This window comes from Saimiri boliviensis, chromosome 2 (assembly GCF_048565385.1).
Source record: "Saimiri boliviensis isolate mSaiBol1 chromosome 2, mSaiBol1.pri, whole genome shotgun sequence".
NCBI lineage: Eukaryota > Metazoa > Chordata > Mammalia > Primates > Cebidae > Saimiri > Saimiri boliviensis.
In genome coordinates this window covers 180329886-180355059 of record NC_133450.1, presented here as the reverse complement: position 1 = coordinate 180355059, position 25174 = coordinate 180329886, and the positions used below count along the sequence as shown (strand labels likewise).

The 25174-nt window shown below is 42.6% G+C and overlaps 1 protein-coding gene across 4 annotated transcripts in view; it reads left to right on the top strand.

Annotated features, from left to right (window-relative positions):
- The window catches only part of MOB3B (MOB kinase activator 3B), a 233722-nt gene that overhangs the window by 45628 nt on the left and 162920 nt on the right, over positions 1 to 25174 (top strand). The window lies entirely within an intron of this gene.

Here is a 25174-nt window from a genome sequence, read left to right as displayed (position 1 = left end):
AAAAAGATTCCTTCCTTATCTGCTGTGATGCTTCCCTCTCTAGGGGGCTGTTTCCAGCTAGGAAAATTTGTGCTTCTACTTGTAGCTCCAGTGCCCAGCAAACTACATCCAACCCCCATCCCACCCACATACACAGGTAGCCTTTATCTTCTGATTAGGGAAATTCCTGCCTCACCACCTCCATCACAGGCCGCATTGTATACCAGCAACATAGGCTTTCTCTCTTTCCGTGGTGAGAGAAATCAGCTTAGTAAGTTTTTGGAAAATTTCAAGGCAAGTGTGGCTTGAGCTCAAGATGAGGGAGTTAACCGCCACCGTACTTGTTTTTGACTCAAGTCTATTTTGCTGCTTTTTGAGAGTGGGAGCTCAGGGTTAGCAGCTGCTGAGTATAGGTCTACGGTCTGACAGAAGCCTTTGCAGAGGCGCCTGCTGCTTTCAGGACTGCCTGGGACTGAGGGAAACCCACACACAAAAGGCTTCTGTTGTATTTCTATGCATAGTTGAGAAAGCTTAAATGACAAGGAAAGAAAACCACAAGAGAAAGAGAAAGATGGACTGGGAGAAGTAAATGGAAATACTGTTGACAAAAGGCTGTGCCAGTGCAAAAAGTGAGTGTGAAGCAGCAGAGAAAAGCTGGAAAGTCAACCCAGAATGGCTAGGAAGAAGACCTGGCGGCAGTATCCACATTTTCCAAAACTATGGTGGGAGCCGTAATTATCTAAAATCTCCATCAGATATTAGCACTTGAAACATCATGTCTCATCCTTATAGTCTGTGTAAGTTACCAGTCCTTTCAGAGTAAGTAGGAACAATTCTGAGCCCCTGGCATGGAGTGGCATAGCCCTATGCCAGGCATTTTGTCACCCCTGGCACAACATAAGTGGGCATAGACAGCCTTGAAATGTGTACATTATGTAAGCTGCACTTTCTCCCTTTTGTGCTGACCACATGCCATAGTGTTCTAGGAAAGCAAAGGGGCATCCTGTTTGGTTGTCACTGCTACTTGGTGCGTATGCCATAACCCCTTTAGAGATGTAATAATACCAGGATGGGCATGGTGGCTCACACCTGTAATCCCAGCACTTTGAGAGGCTGAGGCAGGTGGATCATCTGAGGTCAGGAGTTTGAGACCAGCCTGGCCAACACGGTGAAACCCCCTCAACGGAAAATACAAACATTAGCCAGGTGTGGTGGTGCATGCCTGTAATCCCAGCTACTTGGGTGGCTGAGGCAGGAGAATTGCTTGAACCCGGGAAGCAGGCGGCAGTGAGCCGAGATTGCACCACTGCACTCCAGCCTGGGGAACAGAGCGAGACTCCATCTCAAAAGAGACAGAGACAGAGAGAGAGAGAGAGAGAGAGAGAGAGGAGAGAGAGAGAGAGATGTGATACCAATCTTGGATCTCTGTGTAAAAAATTATGTGTGTAGTGTATGTTGATAACTGCTGGGTGAATGTTGTGCTGAGTTAGGTGATATGGTTGGAGTTCTGAATCACTCCCCCACCCCCTTGCTGCTGCTACAGCAGCTACCACAGTGTTAGAGCTAAATACAGGAAAGGTCTCTCTTTTTTCTGCCTGATGCTTTCCCTCTTCTGCCTCCCATGGATACCATATAATGGAAACCAGTTAGTTGTTTGCAGACTTCCAGCTACAGGGAAAACACAGAGCAGAATGTAGCAGGGCAGATGTGAGGCTGAAACATCAGATAAATTATCATTATGATGGTCACCTGACTCAAGTGGAGCCAGTCCCCATATTGGCAGACCTAGGGACTTCCCTGCCTAGAAAATCTCTGTCCATTGAGGGACACATTGGCCCAATAGGTTATTTCTCTCAGATATTTGATATTAGAAGTAAAGATTGTCAGACAGTCAAAAGTGAAATCTACAAGGATGCATATAAAAGACCATGAGCAAGTCCTCGTTAAGAGAAGGCAGAAGCCATGATGACTTCGTAGCAGAATCAATAAACAGAAAAAAGACCATAGCATCAGGATGAGAAAGAAATACATGAAGAATCTATAGAAATAGCTGAGTCATTTTAATGGCATACACCAAAGTAAAAAATCTTCACACTCTTGCTTCTAAGGGTCAGATGACCAAACAGCCTCTAAGGAGCAGCTTAGAGTGGGAAGCTACTAGATCGGCTGGAAAGGAAATAATGAACCCAAATGCATCTGTTTAGTTTATTACTCATGGTACATCAGGCAGCATGAGCATTATTCTGCATCATCAGTTCTCCCTGGCCCCCTAGGTCTGTCTCATGGAGGTGATGTTGATGTGGGCCTACGGGGATACTGTGCACAGAGGGGTCTGTTTCACAGCTGAGCAACACTGAGCTTTAGAAAACCCCTATTTTAAAAGGAGACATGCCTATCCTCCCCTCCAGAGACAGATTATTCCAGGGTAATGTAAACAGATCTCTGGCAGGGATGTTCTCTGTCTTTACTATGCTGACCAGGAAACAAATGTGCCTTCTGATCTTCAGGGGAACACTATCTCTAGTTTCCTAGGCTGTTTGCTATGCAAATATCCCAGAAAATATAGTTTGGCATGACTTGTAGAAACATTATGGAGAATTATGTCCCAACACTAATATTTATTTATTTATTTATATTTTTGAGGTAGAGTCTTGCTGTGTTGGCCAGGCTGGAGTGCAGTGGTGAGACCTTGACTCACTGCAGTCTCCACTTCCCCAGTTCAAGTGATTCTCGTGCCTCAGCCTCCTGAGTAGCTAGAATTATAGGCATGTGACACCACACCCAGCTTCAAATCTGAGCCAGAGGAAGAAGTGATCAAGTTTTTATCCTATTAACTGTTTGAATTTCTTGTTCCAGATCTTCTTTTTAAAAGTCTTAATACATTTCATCAAATGCAACTTTGGTGCTTAGAAAAGATAGAGATTAGCTTACAGGTTTACACTCAGGTCCTCTCACTGGTCCTCCTGCATTGGAAGCTCTTTGCACTCTTTGACTTGCTTCTAATACTGCCATCCTGAATTCCTCTAGTCTCTGTGCACAAGTATCTTCATCAAAGAGGCATTCCTGGGCCCACCATCAAAACTAGCTCTTACTCATTGTCCTCTCTTGTGGCACTGGCTCTTTTCATTCTTAGCACATAGCACGATCTGTAATTGTATGTCAGGTATGTGTGTGTAATGGCTTCTCCTCCACCAGACTGTAAGCTCCATTAAGAGAGAAGTTATATCTTTTGTTCATTACAGAAAACCCAGCCTGATGTACCAAGTGCTCAAGAAATACTGACTGAACAAATTAAATGTACCTTTTTGACTCTTTTTTATAAAAAGTCTTGAATATTTCAGCTCAGTGAGTTTGCACTTACGTGGTTAGCAATAGCGTTGAGTTTTTTACATATAGGACTTACATCATCAAACAGTATTTTCTCTCTGCCATTTTTTTTTCCTTTTACAAAAAGAATATACTCTCAATGCCTTTAACTCAATAAACACAGAAGAAAACAAGGGGGAAAGAAATCAATATGCTGGTAATTCCACTGTTGGCATTTTGTAGAGCTTTGTTTTAAAGAAGAGTAATTTTCCATGAGGGTGGAGTGGAAAGGGAAGGGAATGTAGGATGTAAAATTAGTTTGAGATGGTCTGCACAAAAGTTGATATGAAAGTGAGAATTAAAGCAGGAGCTTCTGGAGTGCAGAGGAAAGCACTAGTATTGGAGACACTCCAGAGACAGAATTGGTGGGATTTGCTCAAGCAATGCTGATATTTGGTGCTTTGTGACTGGGAGACAGATGTATCGCGTAACAGAAATAGTGGTGTTGGAGAGGCCTTGAGACCTGGAAAGGAAATAGGCTTTAGAGCCAGCAGAGGTGGGTTTCGATTCTGGTGCTGCAAGCAAGTCACCTGACCTCTGCGAAACCATTTTCTTCCTCTGTACAATGAGCTCCACAGTCCCTACCTTGCCAGGTTTTTGTCAGGTAAGTTACTTAACCTTTCTCAGCTTCTTCATCTTTTAAGATGGTAATAAAAGCAGTACCTACTTCATGGGTTGTTTTGAGGATTAAATGGGTTAATATTGTAGAATAAGTGATGGATAGAAGTATTTGCTATGATCCCTGTTGTTATTGATAAATTTTCAATATATGGACTGGATGCCCTTGAGACATCCAGCTGAAACTGTCCACCTGGCAGTGGAAAACCCTTGTCTAGAACTTGTCTATGGTCTGTTTAAAAGTACTGGGAAGGCCAATTTTCTGGGGTGGGTCCTGTGTTGTCAGAGTTAAAGGCTGGGAGTGAAGTTTCCATTAACTGATGTATAATAGTCACTGTACAACATGTCCCAGAGTCCCCTTCTAAAGTAGATATCTCCCCCTGGCTGTGTGGAGGTAGTTTACTAGCTGGTACCTTTGTGAGCCCATGCCTGGATATGAGTGTGTGCAGAAAAAGCCTGAGGATGCATGGAACGCTGAATTCTCAGGGCAGGGTGAGGGAGGCCAGCGGCTAGGGGGGTTGATTTGTGCAAGCACCAAACCCACAGGGTGGGTGCAAGGCTCAGGAGGTGGGCAGACGTGAAATGCACAGGACAAGCAAGCAGAAGGGAATTATCCTGGGACTGCCACTCATGAAGCTTTTATGGTGGTCCTTTAATTTGGATAGGTTAAAGTGACTGCAAGGTTAAAGGCTAACAAATATTCTCAAATTCTTTATGTTTTTTATTTAAAGCAAAACATAAATGTAAAATAATGCACTTCAGTTTACTCTCTTCTTACTGCCTCCCACTCATCAGTTTTGCACAGGGAGAAATGTTCACTTGCTGTGGCTTCTTGCCCCGCCTGAGTTCTTTGTTTTGTTTTACTTTTAGCATAGGTCCATTATAACTGGAAGCAAAGAGCCCACCTTCTCAACCCCTACCTGGAAGACGGGGACTGCTGTGGAAATACTAGGGGACCTTGTTAGATCAGGATCTTCTGTGATGGCTGTTTATTAGCTCTTCCCGCTTTTCTCTGAATTAATAGGAACCTCTGAATGGGAGCTGTTAGAAAGACTCCTGATCACTTCTATTCTCATTTCACCCTCAGCTCCGGACAACTGTGATAGGACATGCCTTTTCAGAAGATCCTTGCGTTTTCAGTGATAGACTTGCATTTTCAACTGTGACAGGACTTGCTTTTTCAGACAAGTGTGATAGGACTTGCATTTTCATATATTATGAAGTGCAGGTAACAGTTCTCACTTGGGGCATCCCTGCCCCTCAAAGATGCACAAAGAACTTGGTGTGAATCCCAATGCTTGGCAACAGAAGCTCAGCATGGGCCCTCACCCTACCCTGGCACTCCTTAGATGCTGTCACCTGGACTCAAAGCCTTATTTTCTACAAGAAATCCAGTGGAAAGCAGCATTTTCCAGTCTGTAGCTGTATTGAAGATTTCATTCATGAAGGGTGAGCAGCAGCAAATGGACCACTCAGCTGTGACCCGCTGTCTGCTCTTTCCCCTTGTGTCACTTCACATTCTCTTAATACCAGCTCTCTCTGCACCCTTCAGCTGTACATGGGACCAGATCTTTTAGGATTTTCTGAGGCCCTGGTCCTCTTCTGCCCATGAGCATACCAAACATATCAATGTGCCCCCACACCTGACATTAAATATAATTTTTGCATCAAGCGGTGAAAAAAATCTTTATAATTGGGCTTTGAAATCATTTGACTGTAAGTATGTCATTCAATTTATGATTGGCTCTGTTTTCTCAGGAGCTACACAGTCAAGAATTCTTAAAAAAGGAAGATGGCTTAATTTACCAGTTGTTTTTATGCACAAGAAAATATTTTGAAATACAATGTTTTTTAAATATGTTAGATTTAACAATTAAAGAAGTACCATATATTTGTAGACCTTTCCTTAAACATTTGGTAATTATCATGTTTATCTCTTTGTATTCTGGAGACAAGAATCTCTTTTAAGCCCTTAAATATTTATGTGCATCTCTTAAAGATATTAAACTGTAGGCACTGCCATAACTATGTTTTCCAGTAGATAAGACAGGTTAACAGATGTGTTCACAGGTGGGACACTGTAGTAAAAGAGTCCTGTCCTCATCCTGGCTTCTTTTCTCTCTGGAAACAGCCTTATCAGGCCAACCCATTTTCCCTGTGTGCCTTCTGGAATTATGACGAACACAGTTGTCTTTGTGTCATTACACATATTTTCATAGAGCACAACCAGATTTAAAAATAGCCATGTGGTACCTTCCTTACACAAGAATTTTGTCGGGAACCTCAAGCAACTGTTAGAGAACGCTCACTTGGAAAGGATTTAGTTGGAAGTACAGATGGAGAGATGAAGACATCTGTCTGGGTAGGGGCACCAGCATGGGCAAAAGTGTGGAGGCAGGAGCTGAGATGCCACTGAGCTAGGTCTGAAAAGCCTTGGAAGCCACACTGAACATTTCAGACCTTAGCCTCATAGGCTATAGAAAAGAACTGACATTCCAGGAACTGGCTCAAAGAGTCGCTGAAGGTAAATGTTGTGGATTTTTCTTTTCCTTTCTCTTCTTCCTCCTCTCCATTCTATTAGGCACGGAGCATTCTTTTTAACATTGCTGTTTTCCTTAATAGGTAGATAAGCCCAGGTATCCAGTAAGCCCCCAAAGGAGACTTGGTGTATGCAGCACTGATGGAACAAACATCCAGACATTATTTTGAGTTTTGAGTGGCCACTGGGGCTCCGTGTGCTTTATGTTTGGATTATCTGATGTTTTTCCCATCCTTTAATGTTAGGTCTCTTTAGCCAAATGATAAGGTTGAACAGGGCGGAAATTATAGGGTGGGGATCACAGTGGCGTTTTAGCATAAGCCTTCACTTCCATTCATGTTTCAATGGTTTCCAAGAGTTGTTTCTTTTTTCCCCCTTTTGCTTTATGTTTTTGTTTTTGCATTTTATTTACCATGCTTTTTTGTTAATTTCTTTCTTTTTATCTCCTTTCTTCCCTCCACTGGATTAACAGCATTTTCTTTTCTGATTTTTTTCAGTATTTGTGTTTTAAAAATATTTGTGGCTAATAGTTAAAATTCTGATTTCCCATAAAACCCCAAGTTTCTAGGTTTTTGAAAGTTAATGTATGTGACATTGGACTGTATTTCCACGTGGCAATGATCTGTAAGAACATCTTCTTTAGACAGATAGACTTTCGCCAATTTACCCTAGGCTCCACCACACCCGATTGTTTCCCTGACCCTGAGGAGACATCAGTTGTGGTTATATGGGCTGTTGCTTTCCTGCACATGGCTGTTTACTCAGTAAGCGTTTCAGTTTGTCATCATAGGTGATTTATATTTGTTATGATTAACTGTACTGATATAATCCACATCTTCCGGAGTCTTTTGTGCTGTTTGTTGCACAGTTCCTATTTGCTTCTCTCCTTTTTTGTCTTTTTATGGATGATCAGGTTCATCGTCTCACTGTTTTTTCTTCTGTACCACTCTGAAAGGTATACTGTCTGTTTTATTCTTTCAGAGCTTAGACTAGTAATTACAGCAGGCATGATCAACTTACTAAATTCTAAAGTGATAGTATTTTTACCTTCCTTTGAATAGCGCCCTTCTGATTTATCCCTCTCCCCTAATTCTTACACTAGTCTATATAATTTTTTAAACTCCACAAGGCATTATTTCTTTTATTCTTCTGTAGAGGCAGTGCTTGTATTGATTTACCTATATATTTATCATTTTCTGTCCTTTTTACTCTTTCTTATATTTTCTTATATCCTTACAATTCCTTTTTTTCATATTTTTTAAGTTTTCTTTTTTTTTTTTTTTTAAATTTGCCTTTAACTTCTGGAATACGCGTGCAGAATGTGCAGGTTTGTTACATAGGTGTACATGTGCCATGATGCTTTGCTGCACCTATCAACCCATCAACTAGGTTTTAAGCCCCGCATGCATTAGATATTTGTTGTAACATTTTCCCTTACCTTCCCCCACACCCCCTGACAGGCCCTGGAATGTGATGTTCCCTTCCCTGTATCCATGTGTTCTCATTGTTCAACTCCTGGGCGTATAAATTAGTACAATTCCTTCTTACATCTCTTTACATATGTTATATTTGTGATCAACTGCTTTTTGTCTCAAGTGCATCCTTTAAAATTTCCTTTAATGAGGATCTCCTGATGGCGAATTCATTCTGGTTTTATTTGTCTGTACATGTCTCATTTGAGGATTCTTTTTCCCCCTTTCCTTTCTTCTACTACATTAGAAGTTATACATTCTGGCTGGGCGTGGTGGCTCACGCCAGTAATCCCAGAACTTTGGGAGGGCAAGGCGGGCGGATCATGAGGTCCAGAGATTGAGACCATCCTGGCCAACATAGTGAAACCCCGTCTCTACTGAAAATACAAAAATTAGCTGGGTGTGGTGGTGGGCACCTGTAGGTGCAGCTATTTGGGAGGCTGAGGCAGGAGAGTCACCTGAACCTGGGAGGTGGAGGTTGCGGTGAGCCGATATGCTGCCACTGCACTCCAGCCTGGGCAACAGAGTGAGACTTCATCTCAAAAAAAAAAAGTTATGTATTATATTTCTTCTCTCCCATTTCCTTCCTCATTTCCCCTAAATGTATAATGTGAATGCTTAGCTTTTTTTTTTTTTTTTTTTTTTTTTTTTTTTAAAAAAAAAGACAGTGTCTTGCTCTGTTGCCCAGGCTGAAGTGCAGTGGTACAGTCTTAGCTGTTACCTTGAATTCCTGGACTCAAGCAATTCTCCCAAGTAGCTAGGACTCTAGGTACATACCACCACAGCTAGCTAAGTTTTAAAATTTTTTGTAGAGACTGGGTCTCACTATGTTGCCCAGGCTGGTCTTAAACTCCTGGCCTGAAGCAGATCTCCTGCCTTGCCTCCCAAAACATGTGCTTAGTTTTTAAAAAGTTTTAAGTTATTCAAACTTGCTATTCCCCATCACATAATAGAGGGACCATACAGTACTTTAAGTTAATCACTTTTTCATATTATTGGTGTCTGATATTTTAGTTTCAAGTTGTTTATAATGCCTTTCCCTATTAATCTTTAAAAAAAATTTAAGTAGGGGTGTTTATAAATATTCTGACATGTTTATCTTCTTTGCTCAGCATTGCTTATTTATCTTTTTCTTAGTTTCCTTCATATCAAAGTTATAATTCTCTGATATTTCTTTCAGTGCAGGTCTGTGAATTGGATAGTCTCTGTTTTTCGGTATGAATATGCCTTTATTTCACCATCTACTATGGTTTGAATATGTCTCCTAAAATTCATGTGCTAGAAACTTAATCCTCAATGCATCAGTATTGAGAGGTGGGAACTTTAAGAAGTGATTAGGTCATGAAGGTTCTGCCCTCATGAATGGATTAATGCCATTATCATGGGAGTAGGTTCATTGTAGTAGGAGTGAGTTTGTTATTAAAGGAGGGGGTTTCTTATAAAGGATGAGTTTAGCCTCCTTTCCTCTCTTTCTCTTGCCCATGTGATGCCTTCTGCCATGATGTAACAAAGTAAGAAAGCCCTCACTAGATGCTGGCGCCTTGCTCTTGGATTTTCCAGCCTCCAGACCTGTGAGAAAATAAATTTCTATTCTGTTTAAATTACTCGGTCTGTGTTATTCTGTTATAGCAGCATAAGACAGGTTAAAATACCCCCATTTTTGAGCAGTTACTTAATTAGGTATAGAATATTAGTTTGACAGGTTTTATTACCACTTTGAATATGTAATTTTATTATCATCTGGCCTCTATTATTGACGAAAACTCTGCCACCAATCTAATTGCTATTAGGTTTGTAATTTACGTATCTTTTTCTCTCTGGTTGCTTGTATGACTTTCTCTTTGGTGCTGGTGTTCTGCCACTTACCGCTGTGTGTGTGTACGTGCGGGCACGTGCGTGTATGTGTGTATGCATGCGTGCATGCACATATGTGTGTGTATTTATTTTTAATCCTGCTTGGCACTTATAATTTTCCAAATCAAGAACATATGTATTGCTTTAATTCTATTAAATTCTCAGCCTTTATCACTTTAAATATTGCCCCTCTCACATAGCCTACTCTTTCTCCAGAACTCTAATTAAATGTGATTTATTTCCCCAATTTACTGTCCATGTCTTATAACCTCTCTTTTACATTATTTTTAATATTATTATTATTATTATTTGAGATGGAGTTTCCCTTTTGTTGCCCAGGCTAGAGTGCAATGGCACAATCTCAGCTTTACTGCAACCTCCGCCTCCCAGGTTCAAGCAGTTCTCCTGCCTCAGCCTCCCAAATAGCTGGGATTACAGGGCTGTGCCACCATGCCTGGCTAATTTTTTCTATTTAGTAGAGACAGAGTTTCACCATATTAAGTCAGGCTGGTCTCGAACTCCTGAACTCATGTGATCCACCTACCTTGGCCTCCCCAAGTGCCAGGATTACAGGCGAGAGCTACCACACCCAGTCCCTTTTACATTTTTTGATCCCTTTTTTCTTTCTCTGCTCCATTCAGAACACTTCTTTAGTCCCCTCTTCCATGATGCTAATTCTCTTTTCAGCTGGATCTAATATGCAATTTAACATGTTTTTCTCATCTTTAAGAATTCAATTTAGTTCTCGTTTTCAAAGCTGCCCTTTTTATGTTCACAGAGGATGGTTCTTTTATTGTGGTTTTTAATTTCTTCTTTTATGTTAAAAAATACTTTTAAACATAATTCATTTATAGGCCTGTCAGATTGTTCTCTTACTGTAAGTTCTTAGAGGTGCTAGTTCTATCTAATGCTTGTTGTGTACCTGGCTTCTCCTTCTGACTGGCTTCATTCTTGCAGGTTTATTCAGCAGGAATTGTTTATTCTGAAGGGGTCTTGTAGGTCCTGAGTTATGAAAATATTTCTACAGAACAATTTGAGTTTGCTTCTTCCCTGGTTCTGAGAACATTTTAATAGTGATCTATTCAGGATAGATAGTTCATTGTTTACACAGTCTAAACAATGTAAATTTGTGCAACACATGTGTGCATAGCACAGGCTTGGTATTTAGTTTTTTTAATCAGATGCATTTTTTTTTCACCCTGATACTAGAGCATAATTCAGACTCACTTCTCCCTTTCCCGAGCTACTGGGAGCAGTGGTAGTTCTTCTAGTCCTGTTTCATGTAGATGGACGTTTTCAAGAATTCTGACTTGATGCAATTATGTCAGTTCCAGTGTCTTACCTTGCATGAGCCTCAGGCCATGTCACCTGGGCATCCCAGCCCTAAAGCCCTAAGCAGCTGCATCCAGATTCAAACCCCTCTGGGTGGTGGCAGTATTTGCTCTCATGCTTATTGCTTCAGCTTTGGATTCTGGCTTCATTTTTGGCCTGCATTAAAAAGAACAGTTATGTTTTACAGGTATAAGAGGTACATTCTTGTGATGGCTGCAATGGCTTATATTTTGTATATGTTTGGAACTGAAGGAGGATCTGGGTAAATTCAGACTGACATTTTTAATGTAAATTAATTCATTCACAAACCATTTATTGGCCACCTATCATATAGGTGCTGGGGCACAACAATAAATGACTATGTCTTCACTCCTATGTAGTGTACATTCTCATGGGAAAGACAGGACAAACAATAAGTAAAACATGTAGTAAAATCAGTTAGAGCAATGAAGAAAATTAAAGCAGGAGAATGGGAGTGGGGGACTGGTTTGGGTCATGTGCTTTATTTAGGGTGACAAAGGAAGTCTCTCTGAGGAGTGACCTTTGAGCACAGGCTTACATGAAGTAATGAAGAGTCATGCTGGTAACTGGGGTGTGAGTCCATGTTCTCCGAGAAGCACACACCAAGGCAGGGTTAGCTATACAAGAGATTCATTAAGGTAGCTCCTGTGAGCAAGAGAAGGGTCAAGGGAAAAATGAAAACGTGGGTCTCCTTGTTCAAACATAACATCAAAAATTTCAAGATGGCTACAGAGGCATATTCAACCAAGCACAGAGCTCTTTTGAGTGCCCTGTCTGACTGTGAGGGAAAATAGGATTGAGCTGCTGGGAGCTTGGGAGACTCCTCTGATCGTGATGCAGTTCTGACCCCAGGTGCAGAAGAGAGGAGGGAAGAGGTTGAGTGGAAGCATCTTACAGGATGTGTGCTGTTCCAAGAGAGCCTGGCAAGGCTGCTGGGGAGTCTTTAAGCCCAAACCACCTCTTAGGTGAGTTTTCACCTCCCAGGAATAGGTTTGAGTCGCTATTTCTGCCATGCTCAGTCACTATCTAGGTGTAGCCTGTGAGAAACACGGCTTCAGCACAAATGCGGAGATGGATTTCAGAGCACAGCAGCTCTAACTCCTAGCCAGTAATACTCCTTGTAAGTTGGATGTCTATGAGGCACAGTCTCATTGCAGCCACACTGAGAAAAGAGCTTTTCAGGAAGAGGGGACAGTTGTTTTTGGGGTTGAATTATGTCCCCCATCCCAAATTCATATGTAGAAATCCTAACCCACAATACCTTTGAATGTGACCTTATTTGGAAATAGGATTATTGTAGCAAATAATCAGTTAACAATAGGTCATACTGGAGTAGGGTGGGCCTCTAATCTAAAATGACTGCTAGCTTCATAAAAAGGGAAAAATTGGAGTAGACACACATACAGGGAGAATAACTTACGAAAATGAAGGTAGAGATTGAGGTGATGAGTCTACCAGCCAAGGAACACTGAAGATACCAAACCCCCCCCAGAAACAAGAGAGAAACATGGAACAGATTTCTCCCTAGTGCCTTGAGGGAAAACACTGCCCTGCCAACACCTTGATTTCAGATTTCTTGTCTCCAAAACTGAGGCAATGCATTTTTATTTTTGAGCCACCTAGTTTTGGGTGCTTTATTATGGCAGCCCTAGCAAACTAACACAGCCTTGAAGTGATGGGAGACTTGGCACATTGTAGAAACATCAGGGAGGCCACTGTGGATAGAGCAGATAAGTGAGGGAGAGAATCGTAGGGGAAGAAGAGGTATCCAGGGGCCAGATCTGTAAATCATGACTTTGTGAACCAATAGAGCAACATTGGTTTTTATTCTGAGTGTGATGGGAAGCCTTTGTAGGGCTTGAAGAGGGCAATGGCCTGATCTCACATATATCTTTAACGTACCACTCTGGCTCCTGTCTGGAAATATTAATAGATTGCAGGGGAGCGGGTGGGGAGGCAGTGCAACCAGCCCAGTCCCTGGTAAAGAGAGAGAATCTGGTGGTATGGACTAGAGTAGTTGCGGTGAAGTGTGTAGGGAGTGTGTAGGGAGTGTGGGATGTGTTGGCAATTTGAAGTAAATGATATATTTTCAAATGGATTGGAGAGAACAACTAGACAACTAGAATTGTCTTCTGAAATGAAGACACTGGGTGAGGAGCTTACCTTGAGTTTACAGGAATGGATGTTGGTATTTTTTAAAGTCACATGTTGTTTTGCAATTTGCTTTTTCATTTTCATGAACTTATTTGCATATCAATACAGATATACTGACCTCACTGTATTTTGAGGACTGCCCAATATTTCTTATATGGATATGCCATTCTTGATTAAACTGGTTATCTCTGAATGGACTTTTGATTGTTTCCTTTGGTATGTAATTATAAATAATGAGGCTTAAATAACATATGATTTATCTATTGCTTCGTAACAAAATCCCCTTCAACGCAATGGTTTAAAACCAACGTTTATTATCTCACAGGTTTCGTGGTTCAGCAGGCAGAGTACAGCGTAGCTGGGTTCTCCAGGTCAGGATCTCTCCCAAGGCTGAGGCTGCAGTTGTGTCAAGGTTTAACTGGGAAGGAGCTGCCTCTATGCTCACTCAGTGGTCATGGGCAGGATTCACATCCTGGTGGAGGGTTGTCCTGAGGGCCTTTGCTCCTCACTGGCTGGCTCTTAGCTGGAAGGCACGTTCAGTTCCTTGCCATGTGGGCCTCTCAGAAGTAGAGCTCACAACATGGCAGCTGGCATCATCAAAGCGAGATTAAGAGAGAGAACAAGAGTGTGTGAGCAAGAGAAGTCACAGTCTTTTATAATCTAATCTCAGAAGAGTGCCCTATCCCTTCTGCTGTATTCTGTTCACTAGAAGTTAGTCTCTAGGTCCAGCTGTCACTCAGTCAGGGAATTATACAAGCAAGAGCATGGATGCCGAGAGACAGAGATCTTAGTAATCTGCCTAGCACCATAGCCCAGAACATTTGTCTTTTGATAGATTTTTTTTTTTTTTTTTTGAGATAGAGTCTTGTTCTGTCGCCCAGGCTGGAGTACAGTGGCGCCATCTCAGCTCACTACCACCTTCACATCCTGGGTTTAAGCAATTCTCCTGCCTCAGCCTCCCGAGTAGCTGGGACTACAGGCGCCCATCACCACGCCCAGCTATTTTTTTGTATTTTTAGTAGAGACGGGGTTTCACCTTGTTAGCCAGGCTGATCTCAATCTCCAGACCTCGTGATCCACCCCCCTCAGCCTCCCAAAGTGCTGGGATTACAGGTGTGAGCCACCTTACCCGGCTTGATAGATTTTTTTATAGGTGGGTTTGTTGATTGAAAATGTATGCATGTTTTAAAATTTTACATGTAACACCAGATTTCTTTTCAAAATCTTCATTCCAGATTTCAAAGTTCATTTTGATGAGACTATTTACTACTGCCTAAGAGGGAGAGGCTGTAGCTCCTCTAAGCGCCGTTGCCAGATTTTGTCGTGAATCTTCTTGCCTGTCTTTTTCTCACCCCTCCAAAACTTTCCAGAACAGGAAATAGCTATGTGTCTTGTAACAGAAATGATACAAAGGTTCTAACCAGCAGGCGTATGCACATATGCATCATGGTGACTATTCTAGGTTATGATGACCTGGATTATGCCATTAAAAAATGTAATTGCCTTCACTTGTGTACTGACGTGGGTACGGTTTATTTGGCCAACCTTGATGAGAGGAATTAAAAAGTAATAGCTAATAGAAGGAGTCTGTTTGGACCCATGATGTCTAGGGGAACTCCACTTGAATCATTTCTTCTAAATCCTCAGAACTCAGGAGCTTCTGGGGGGCACCATACAGTAATGAGGTATTCATTTGTTTCCTTATTAGTCAGAAAGAAACTTTACTTAAAAGACCCTTTTGTGTTTACTAGATATGGTTGGAGGAAATATAAATTATTATCACTATTACTTTATCTCCTTCCCATATAAGGCTTTATAAAATTAAATGTATCATATGAGATGATGTAAACATCTATGTGTCCTAGTTCAGGCTGCTATAACAAAATACGTTAGACTGGGTGGCTTATAGACAACAGAAAATCTATTTCTCGTATTTCTGGAAGCTGGAAATCCAAGATCAGGGTACCAACATGGTTGGATTCTGTTGTGGGCCCTCTTGAGGGTACAGAGCTTTCTGGGGTCCCCTTTATAATGGTTAATTTCATTTATTAGGGTAGAGCCCTCATAACTAAATTGTCTTCCAAAGGTCTCACCTTTTAATGCCATCACATTGGAGGTTAGAATTTGAACACATGCAGTCTATTGCACGGTGGCTGCTATCAGGTTAGATGCCCCAGTGGAAAGATTAGACTGTCTTGGCAGCTTCCCAAATGAATGCCAAGGCGCCTTCTTTCCCCTTCCGCTTGTGAGCAAGGTGGGGTGGGTGTGGAATGGAGGAGAGTGCATGATTGCTGATGAAGCTGAGGGAATGTCTTGATGGGGTCCGTCACCAACATCCCTGTTTGGGGCTAGCTCCTTGGTTGGAGAAGGTGCTAGTTTCCTCCCCACACTGCCTCTTACTTCCTATTGTCAGGTCCCTGTGTTGCCCCAGAAGCCCATGGCCCTCCTTATGTGGATTAGTTTAGGAACTAGCTCTCAGGCCAGAAGCCCCCTCTCTGCCTGTCCAGCTTGGATGGCTTCTCTTTCCGGGACACCTTGAAGGCCAGGACCGTGCTTCCTTCATTCCTGTGCTCTCGTGTGAGCCTGGTGTTCCAGGAGTGTGGCTCTCCAAACAGGGAGTGACTCTTCTGTGTCCCAGCACGACCCTACCCTCCCCCTTTGCCTCCCTCAGACACTGGGCAGGTTGTGCTCACATTTCACAAGATTACTCTGCTAGATGAGAAAAACGTGTACTTTATTCAGGACAGCGAGCTCAGCTCTGTGGATTGCAGAAATGAGAATCCAAGTGTAGTGGCCTTTCAAAGCTTAAATAAATCAGGGCTCCTTGGCCATACTTCCCTGGTCTGTTGGTTTTGTCTTTTTCTAGAAGACGTGCAAGTTTAGGGAAAATTAAGGGAGAGCAAATGAGGACCAGTTCATTGTGTAATCACTTCAAATCTCTGAGTCGGAATAGCTATTTGTGATTTAAAATATAAATGTTTTCAAATGGTTTGTATCTTGATCACTTATGTAAAGATGTGCATTTGAGATATGCTAAAGTGACTTTTAGATGCTTTTTTTAAAATGACAGTCTTGTCTTTGGGGAACTCTGTATTTTTCAGTTTTCACCTATGTTAAGCCTTTGAATTTTTTTTATTGACTAAAGTTGGTAGAAGAAATATTTATGGTTATCAGAATTTTTATAGAATCCTCCACCACCTTTTTCCAAAAGGAATTTGAGTCATCTGGTGCTTATATAAAATCAAACACGGTTTAAACTCAGGGAGCTGGGTTTTTATTTCTTTCTTTTTTTTTTTTTCAGAATAAAGTACAGTTTAAAGAGAATAGAGTGGGAGCTTTTACCAGACACCTGTTTTGGTCCCTTGCTGGGCTGGTGCTATTTTCCTAGGAATGGTGACTGTGTGTGTCTGTTTTTCCTCTTCTTTCTTAAATAAATAGAGGAAATCCATTGGAGGCTTACCTAACAAGACATATTGATGAATGTAGAATCTTTAATGAAAAAGAAGTCAGTGGATGTGGCTTCCTGGACTCTGATCTTGAACCAAAAATAAAGCAAGCCCTCGCCGCAGGGGTTTGGTTCAGCCCGAGCCTGCGGCAGAAGCTGTTTTCCATGACTTGGCTGGAGGAGTATACTTCTCTGGGGAAAAGTTCCCAAGGCCTTTGGAGACTTTTAAAGTCTTTTTTTTCCCCCTGTAGCTTTTACTGTTTTTAAGAAAAGTGGTGTCACCCTTACTTGTCATTAACAACAACAAAAAAATAGTGTGGGAGAAACAAATAAACTACCCAAAGAATAAAACAAGAAAAACCAAAACAACTCCCCTAAGAGAAGGCAAACATTTACACCCTTCACTCTTTTGCAAGATAACTATTTCCATGCGAGTTGGATTAGAAACCATGAGAAGATTTTTCTCTTTGATTTTTGGTTTCTTCTATTTTTAACATTTTTGGCAAGACTACACACTGTGGTTACATAAAAACATCAGGATTAAGATATTTGGTATTTAAAAAGCACCCTTGGACTTGGGATGAGTCTTTCTGGCACAGCCATGAGAGAGCTTGAATTCCTTTCATAAAATAATAGGCATTAATGTCCAGTCAACACAAGTTTTTTGTCCAGCTTCTCCCAGGGGTCCCTCGAGAAGCCTCCTAAACCATGCTCCTGCCCTCGTGAAAGGCCTGTCTGCTTGGTGGCTGGAGGGAGGTGCCCTTCGTCAGGTGCCCTCCTCAGGAGGGCAGGCTCCTGCTGTGTCTGTCATCCAGGAGGTGGTTCAGGTTGGTCACCATTTTCAAGAGTCATTGCCAAGTACTGTGTGCCTGCAGTGCACCAGACCCATTGCTCACCTCTCTTCACCTACTGTCTGAGTGGATCACCACAATCCTGCGAGGTATAACCCACTAACAGTGTTTTAGGAGAGAAGGAACATAGAAGCCTATGGGATCTGCTTTTCAGAAGTCCATATCCAGAAAGAGAGAGACGTGTATATGAGTAAGTTCAAGAAAGCATGATGTTAGTGATAAGAATTAAAGCTAAGGCATATTACAGACTTCCCTTGTGCTTGCTGCTGTATCAAATGCTTTCTTTGGAGAATGTCACTTACCTCTCACGACAGTCCTATGAGATGGATATTTTATCTCCATTTTACAGAAATGGAAGAAGAGGAAGCTAATGTTGAGCAATGTGATATAGTAAGCTCCAGAGCCCACACTCTGGAAATGGTAGATTTGGGAGTCAAACCCGGACAGTCTGATCTCAGATCCATTTACTGAACCACCAGTCTATACAACACAGTGACCAAGAGCCACAAAGCACAGGGGTGGTTCATTGAAACAGCCTCTCCACAGGTGGTGTAGACCAGTAGAGGAAGGGCCACACTGTATATTCCCAATAATGATTCAGGTTAGTTCTCCTTTTCCCTAAGGACTTTTTCTGCCATTCTTACTGCTGGAAATGGAGCTCTTCAGATGACCACTTTTCTCTCCTGCCTGTTTGCTTCAGGAAATGACTGCTGGCTCACAGACTGCTGGATATGCCGGGCGTATCAGACTCCCTAGCTCCGGGATTCTTAAACACTGGGGTGCACCAGAGTCCACACACCCACTGATGAGGGGTGGGACCCTAGAGTCTGCATTTTAAACTTGCACCCAGGTGCAAGTGATCTTGGTCTTTCTGCCATTTCCCAGCATCCCCAGGAGACCCAGGAGAACTTACTAGTTAGTCAATGGACAGATGGTTCAGGGTGAGAAGAGGTTGCATTTTCTCCTTCAGTAGCTACCACCTTCTACCAGAACCCCCAGAGCTCAAGAGGGGAGAAGTGAACGAGGAAAAACAAAAAATAAAAGGCCAGGGGGAGGTGGTGCTGGGGAATAGCATGGAACTCAAGAATAGCGAGTCAAACCCATAAATATTTGCTGAGAAGCAAGGGTTCCAAATGAGTTCTGTAGGGATGGCAGAAACAAAGCCAGATTAGGGAAGGGTCAGAAGAGAAGGGGAGGGTGAGCTGAACCTCCACCAGAGGTGGCCGCTTGTGTTTGAAGCCTGCTTTGATGGGCCCACAGGGCTGACAGATGGTGGGTGGGCCTTGATTATACATGGGCCAGAAGTTGGGGGTGAGCTGTGAGAATAAACAACAAATTGGACTGTTTAGGTACAAAGGAAGGGCTACAAATTCAGAGCTTTGGAGCAAAGGAGAGACAAGGGTCACTTCCTAACAGGGCCAGGGAGAAGCGCCTGGAGGCTGGAGGATTATGGCAGGCGGAAGGCAAAAGAAAGGGCAGAGGTGGGGATTTCGCCACTGACAAGTGTGGTCAGCGTTAAGGGTCTGGTGAGTTTTGCGAATAATCAAGCAAAACCTGAAAGTTCTTAGAGATGTTTCGGTGGCTGTTGAGAGAAGCAGATACTCCCTGCTTCAGCTGCGGAAAAGGTAAATAATTTTCATTTATTTTTATAAAATTGAGGTCTTGCATAAACCTTCATTTGGAGGAACAAAGGAGCTATGTTGCTTTAAAAGGCTTAAAAACCACCAGGAGTATGAATAATATCTATATCTACATCTCTCTATGTATCTAAAGAGACAGTTAAGTCGGGGGTAGCTTTTTTTTCTTTCAGGAGACAGGGTCTCACTCTGTGCGCAGGCTGGAATGCAGTGACGTGATTATAGTCATTGCAGCCTCCAACTCCTAGGCTCATGCAATTCTCCTGCCTCAGTCTCCCAAATAGCTGGGACCATAGTAGTGTGCCACCGTGCCAGGCTAATTTTTTTTTTTTTTTTGAGGGACGGCTCGGGGAGGGGAGCAGGTGTTGCTTTGTTTCCCAGGTTGTTCTCTAACTTCTGGCTTCAAGCAGTCCTCCCGCCTTGCTCCCAAAGTGCTGAATTCTAGGTGTCAGCCACTATGCCTGGCACAAGAAGGGAGGAGGGCAGTGTTGAAGGGCCCATTAAGTGTCACGCTTGCTGAAGTATTTAAGAGATCCATTGCTTAGCAGAAAGAACACTGGCGCTGAGGTTGAGATTGCTTTCAGCCCCAAGTCTGTCCTGACTGTGAACCTTTAAATATTCACTGCAGTTTCATGGGCACTAGGTGTGTTTGTTTTTGTTTTTAATAAATTAAGAGGCTCTGATGAATTAAGTGATTTTCAAAAGTTCTTCCCGCTGTGCACTCCTGTCAGCCATGACCTTACTGTCCGGCCTCCCTAGCACATACACATGGAATGGGTAGCAGGATCAAAGTTCAAGGAAGATTAACGTTGTGGTGTCGTGTGGGATGATTGAGGGAGGCAGGTTAGGGGACGGGGTGCTGTCACTGAAGGGTACAAAGGCAACAAGAGTGGAAGCAACAGAGACAGAAGCTTGGGCATGGGCACCAAAGTCACTGAAGTTGAGTTTGCACTAAAGGAGGTGAGATGATACATTTTTTTTCTCATATTAGAAAAAAAAAAAAATCCCAGCCAGGCACTGTGACTCATACCTGCAATCCCAGCATCTTGGGAGGCTGAGGCTGCAGGATTGCTTGAGCCCAGGAGTTCAAGACCAGCCTGGACAACATGGCAAGACCCCCATCTCTACAAAAAAAGAAAAATTCCCAAGTTGATTAACTTGCTCTCTTTCCCATTATTTTTTCCTTTAAGGTATATTTTTAAAACTTATTTTTTAAACAAAGCACACAGGTAGAGGTCTTTGCGTGGTGTTGCAAAGATCTCTGCACAGGTCTACCATGACTTTTTAAACATTGTTTTAAGTGAGTGGGCATACTTCCAAAGGAGCCGACTTTTCACTGGATGCTAGAAAATGAAAACATGGGAGCTGTTTAGATTGGCCTGGGAAACATCATGTCCACTGTTGATCTTCGCGTGAAGTAGTTCTGTTTTCTGAAAAGATGCCTTTTGTCCATTGTCTCATTATGATTATGGGAGCCTAGTTTTCTCAACTGGAGAAAGAACTGTTTATCTATGTGGTGATTAACAATCATTTAGATACACAGTTTAACCACAAAAAGTTACTGAGTTCCTTTTTCTGCTGGGTCCAGTGTTAGGTACTAGGGATGCAATGAAGTCTAGGGTGTGCCCCCAACCCTCATAGAGTGATGGAGGGGCCAGACATGTGAGCACAGAAATACAGCACAGTATGTAGTCCTGGGCATTTGCACCAGAGATGTGCACACAAGTTGCACAGGACTGTGGTGACCAGCCATCCCATCCTTCTTGCTCCTTCTTTTGATACCTTATTCGCTCTACCTCACTAGGGGTTGAAGTTAAACCAGAGAGAAGTTTGAGGAAATTAAGGCTGGGTATGGGAGAGACTTTATCAGAGTGGACAGAAGGTTTTTAGATTCCCTGGAGAAAGCTTCTGATAATCATGTTCCCAGACAGTAGCCACATACAGGGGCGCGGGACTGTCAGGCGTAAAGCTCACAGTCAATTGTGGGCCATTCAGAATCCCCTCACAGATGATGAGGGACTGTGTTCTAAGTATTTCCTCTCTGTGTTTGCAGTTGAACAGTAGCTGATACAAATGTACCCTATGGCTGGGTTTTCTTTCTTGTCTGAGAAAACTCTTGAGAAAGCTATGCATTTCTGGTGTGTAGACAAAGACCTTCTGCAGATGAGTAAGGTATGTCTTAAACAGAGTTCTTGTTGGACTAACGTCACAATGAGTCTCTGCTAACCAAAACAGCTAACTTTGCATAAGCAAGCCAGTCTGCACAACTTAATAATATTGGTTCTCCAATAGAGCCCTTAAAAAAAAAAAAAAAAAAAAAATCACACCACTCCTCCCTATGTGGCTTCAAAGTTGATTAAAACACTGCAACAACAAAAACGAAAATCAGCTTTGGTTCTTATGGAAGCCGGATTGTTAGCCAGTGGAGCTGCTAACTCTAAACTCCGGATTTACCCACTCTTTCCCATGTAGCACTGGAGAGAGCGGGCCTCCTCCATGCATAAGGGTAGAAAGTTGGGGAAGCGGCAGGTAGCACACTCCTTGAAAGCAGGCGCTTTGCAGGAGGAAAAAGGGTCAGGCTGAGCCAGCTGAGCGTGTGCACTTTGCCAATTAAGTGAATCCATCCCTCCACTTCCCCTGGGGCAATGTTAGTAAAAGGACAGAGAGAGGCCAATAGGGGGCATAGGGAGAATTCTTCCTCATCCAAACCAGGGTGAGGACATGGTGCTTCCCTCTGACATACCTCAAGATTTTACACTTTTTGAGGGTCAAGTGCTTAGGTCTTGTGGGGAAGAAGTCAAAGAAAGACCGCATTATTGTTGGGATTCCCTACTGATGATGATACTACCTGAAATCTGATCATAGGAGAAATCCAGATTAATAAGTTTAACACTTGACATTTACCTACCTTTACTTACATTATCTCACTTATCCCCAAACACACTGTGATTGGTAATAGCACTCCAACAACAAAGAAAGAAATTAAAGCACAAAGAGAAAGCGTTTAGCCCAGAAGGGTAACTGGTCAAAGGGCAAAGCCTGGACTCAAAACTGGATCTTTCTGGCTCTAAAGGTAGACTTCTTTTCAGTCTTTGAGGAGGACCCCATGGTTTGCAATTACATGTCTTACTCAATTTTATTTCTAGCCTTTTTTTTTTCACTTTTTATTGGCATGTTTGGGAGAATAGAGCAGATAGAATCATTAATTATTTGTCTCAATTTTATAATTTTATTTCAAGGTTTCCTGCTTTGTATACCTGTTTTCATTTAGACAAATGGCAAAGCACCGAGGTAGATGGTTGTCTGTTCTATCTTGAGAGTTTCTAGAAATGCAGCCTTAATCCTTCCAGCAGGCTTTCTGGATACTAATAACAGGAATGATATGGTTTGGCTGTGTCCCCACCCAAATTTCAACTTGATTGTATCTCCCAAACTTCCCACATGTTGGGAGAAAGATAACTGAATCATGGGGGGGCCGGTCTTTCCCATGCTATTCTTGTGATAGTGAATAAGTCTCAGAGATTCTGATGGGTTTATCAGGGGTTTCCACTTTTGCTTCTTCCTCATTTTCTCTTGCTGCTGTCGTGTCAGAAGTGCCTTCTGCCTCCCTCCATGATTCTGAGGCCTCCCCAGCCATGTGGAACTGTAAGTCCAACTAACCCTCCTTTTGTTCCCAGTTATGGATGTATTTTTATCAGCAGCATGAAAATGGACAAATGTAATAAATTGGTACTGCTAGAGTGGGGCACTGCTGAAAAGATACCTGAAAATGTGGAAGCAACTTTGGAGCTGGGTAACAGGCAGAGGTTGGAACAGTTTGGAGGGCTCAGAAGAAGACAAGAAAATGTGGGAAAGTTTGGAAGCTCCTAAAGACTTGTTGAATGGCTTTGACAAAAATGCTGATAGTGATATGAACAATAAGGCCCAGGCTGAGGTGGTCTCAGATGGAGATGAGGAACTTGTTGGGAACTGTAGCACAGGTGATTTTGTTATATTTTAGCAAGGAGACTGGTGGTATTTTGCCCCTGTCCTAGACATTTGTGGAACTTTGAACTTGAGAGAGATGATTTAGGGTACCTGGCAGAAGACTTGGATGCTGTTAAAAGCGTTCTGTTTTAAAAGGGAAACAGAGCATAAAAATTCAGAAAATTTGCAGCCCTACAATGCAGTAGAAAAGAAAACCCCAATTTTTGAGGAGAAATTCATGCCAGATGCATAAGGAGCCAGGAGCCTCATGTTAATCCCCAAGACTATGGGGAAAATGTCTCCACATACTGTCAGAGACCTTCATGGCAGCTCATCCCATCATGGAGCCAGAGGCCCGGTAGGAAAAAGTGGTTTCATGGGCCAGTCCCAGGATCCCCATGCTATGTGCAGCCTAGGGACTTGCCCTATGTCCTAGCCATTCCAGCCGTGGCCGAAAGGGGCCAACTTACAGCTCAAGCTATGGCTTCAAAGGGTGGAAGCCCCAAGCCTTGGCAGCTTCCCTGTGATGTTGAGCCTGTTGGTTCACAGAAGTCAAGAATTGAGGTTTGGGAACCTCTGCCTAGATTTCAGAAGATGTATGGAAACACCTGGATGCCCAGGCAAAAGTTTGCTGCAGGGGTGGTGCTTTCATGGAGAACCCCTGCTAGGGCAGTGCAGAAGGGAATTGTGGGATTGGAGCCCCCACATAGAGTCCCTTCTGGAGCACTGCGTAGTGGAGCTGTGAGAAGAGGACTGCCATCTTCCAGACCCCAGAATGGCAGATCCATGGACAGCTTGCACTGTGTTCTCGGACAAGCCACAGACACTCAGTGCCATCCCATGAAAGCAGCGAGGAGGGAAGCTGTGCCCTGCAAAGCCAGAGAGGCGGAGCTGCCAAAGATAATGGGAACCCACCTCTTGTGTCAGTGTGACCTGGATGTCAGATGTGGAGTCAAAGGACATCATTTTGGAGCTTTCAAATTTGACCGCCTGGATTTCAGACTTGGACTGGCCCTGTAAACCCCTTTGTTTTGGCCAATTTCTCCCATTTGGAACAGCTGTATTTACCCAATACCTGTACCCACATTGTGTCTAGGAAATAACTAGCTTGCTGTTGACTTTGCAGGCTTATAGGCGGAAGGGACTTGCGTTGTCTCAGATGAGACTTTAGACTGTGGACTTTTGGGTTAATGCTGAAATGAGTTAAGACTTTGGGGGACTGTTGGGAAGGCATGATTGGTTTTGAAATGTGAGGACGAGATTTGGAGGGGCTGGGTGGAATGATATGGTTTGGCTGTGTCCTCACCCAAATCTCAACTTGAATTATATCTCCTAGAATTCCTATATGTTATGGGAGGGACCCAGCAGGAGGTAACTGAGTCACAGGGGCCGGACTTCCCCATGCTAGTCTCCTGATAAGTCTCACGAGATGGGATGGGTTTATCAGGTATTTCTTTTTTTTTGCTTCTTCCTCATTTGTCTCTTGCCGCCGCCATGTAAGAAGGGCCTTTCACCTCCCACCATGTTTCTGAGGCCTCCCCAGCCATGTGGAACTGTAAGTCCCATTAAACCTCTTTTTGTTCCCAGTTTTGGGTATGTCTTTATGAGCAGCATGAAAACGAACTAATATAAGAAATAACTTTTTAAACAGTTTAGAAAGACATTTCTGATATCAGAATACAGAGGTTGTAACTGGGTTATAACCAGCTAAAGTAGTGTGTTAAATGTAGAGCATTTATATGCTATTCTGAAAAGTGGATATAATTTGCCCAAATTCATGAAATGAGCCATATTGCATTAGATTTATTATGTGCAAAAATACTGGAACTCCCTCAAAATATTAGGGTTAAGTGTGTTATAAATGTTGGGGAATATTGTTAACTCATTATTAAATCACTGAGGTTAATTATTATTTCTTTTTGCCTGAGAGTTACAAGTCT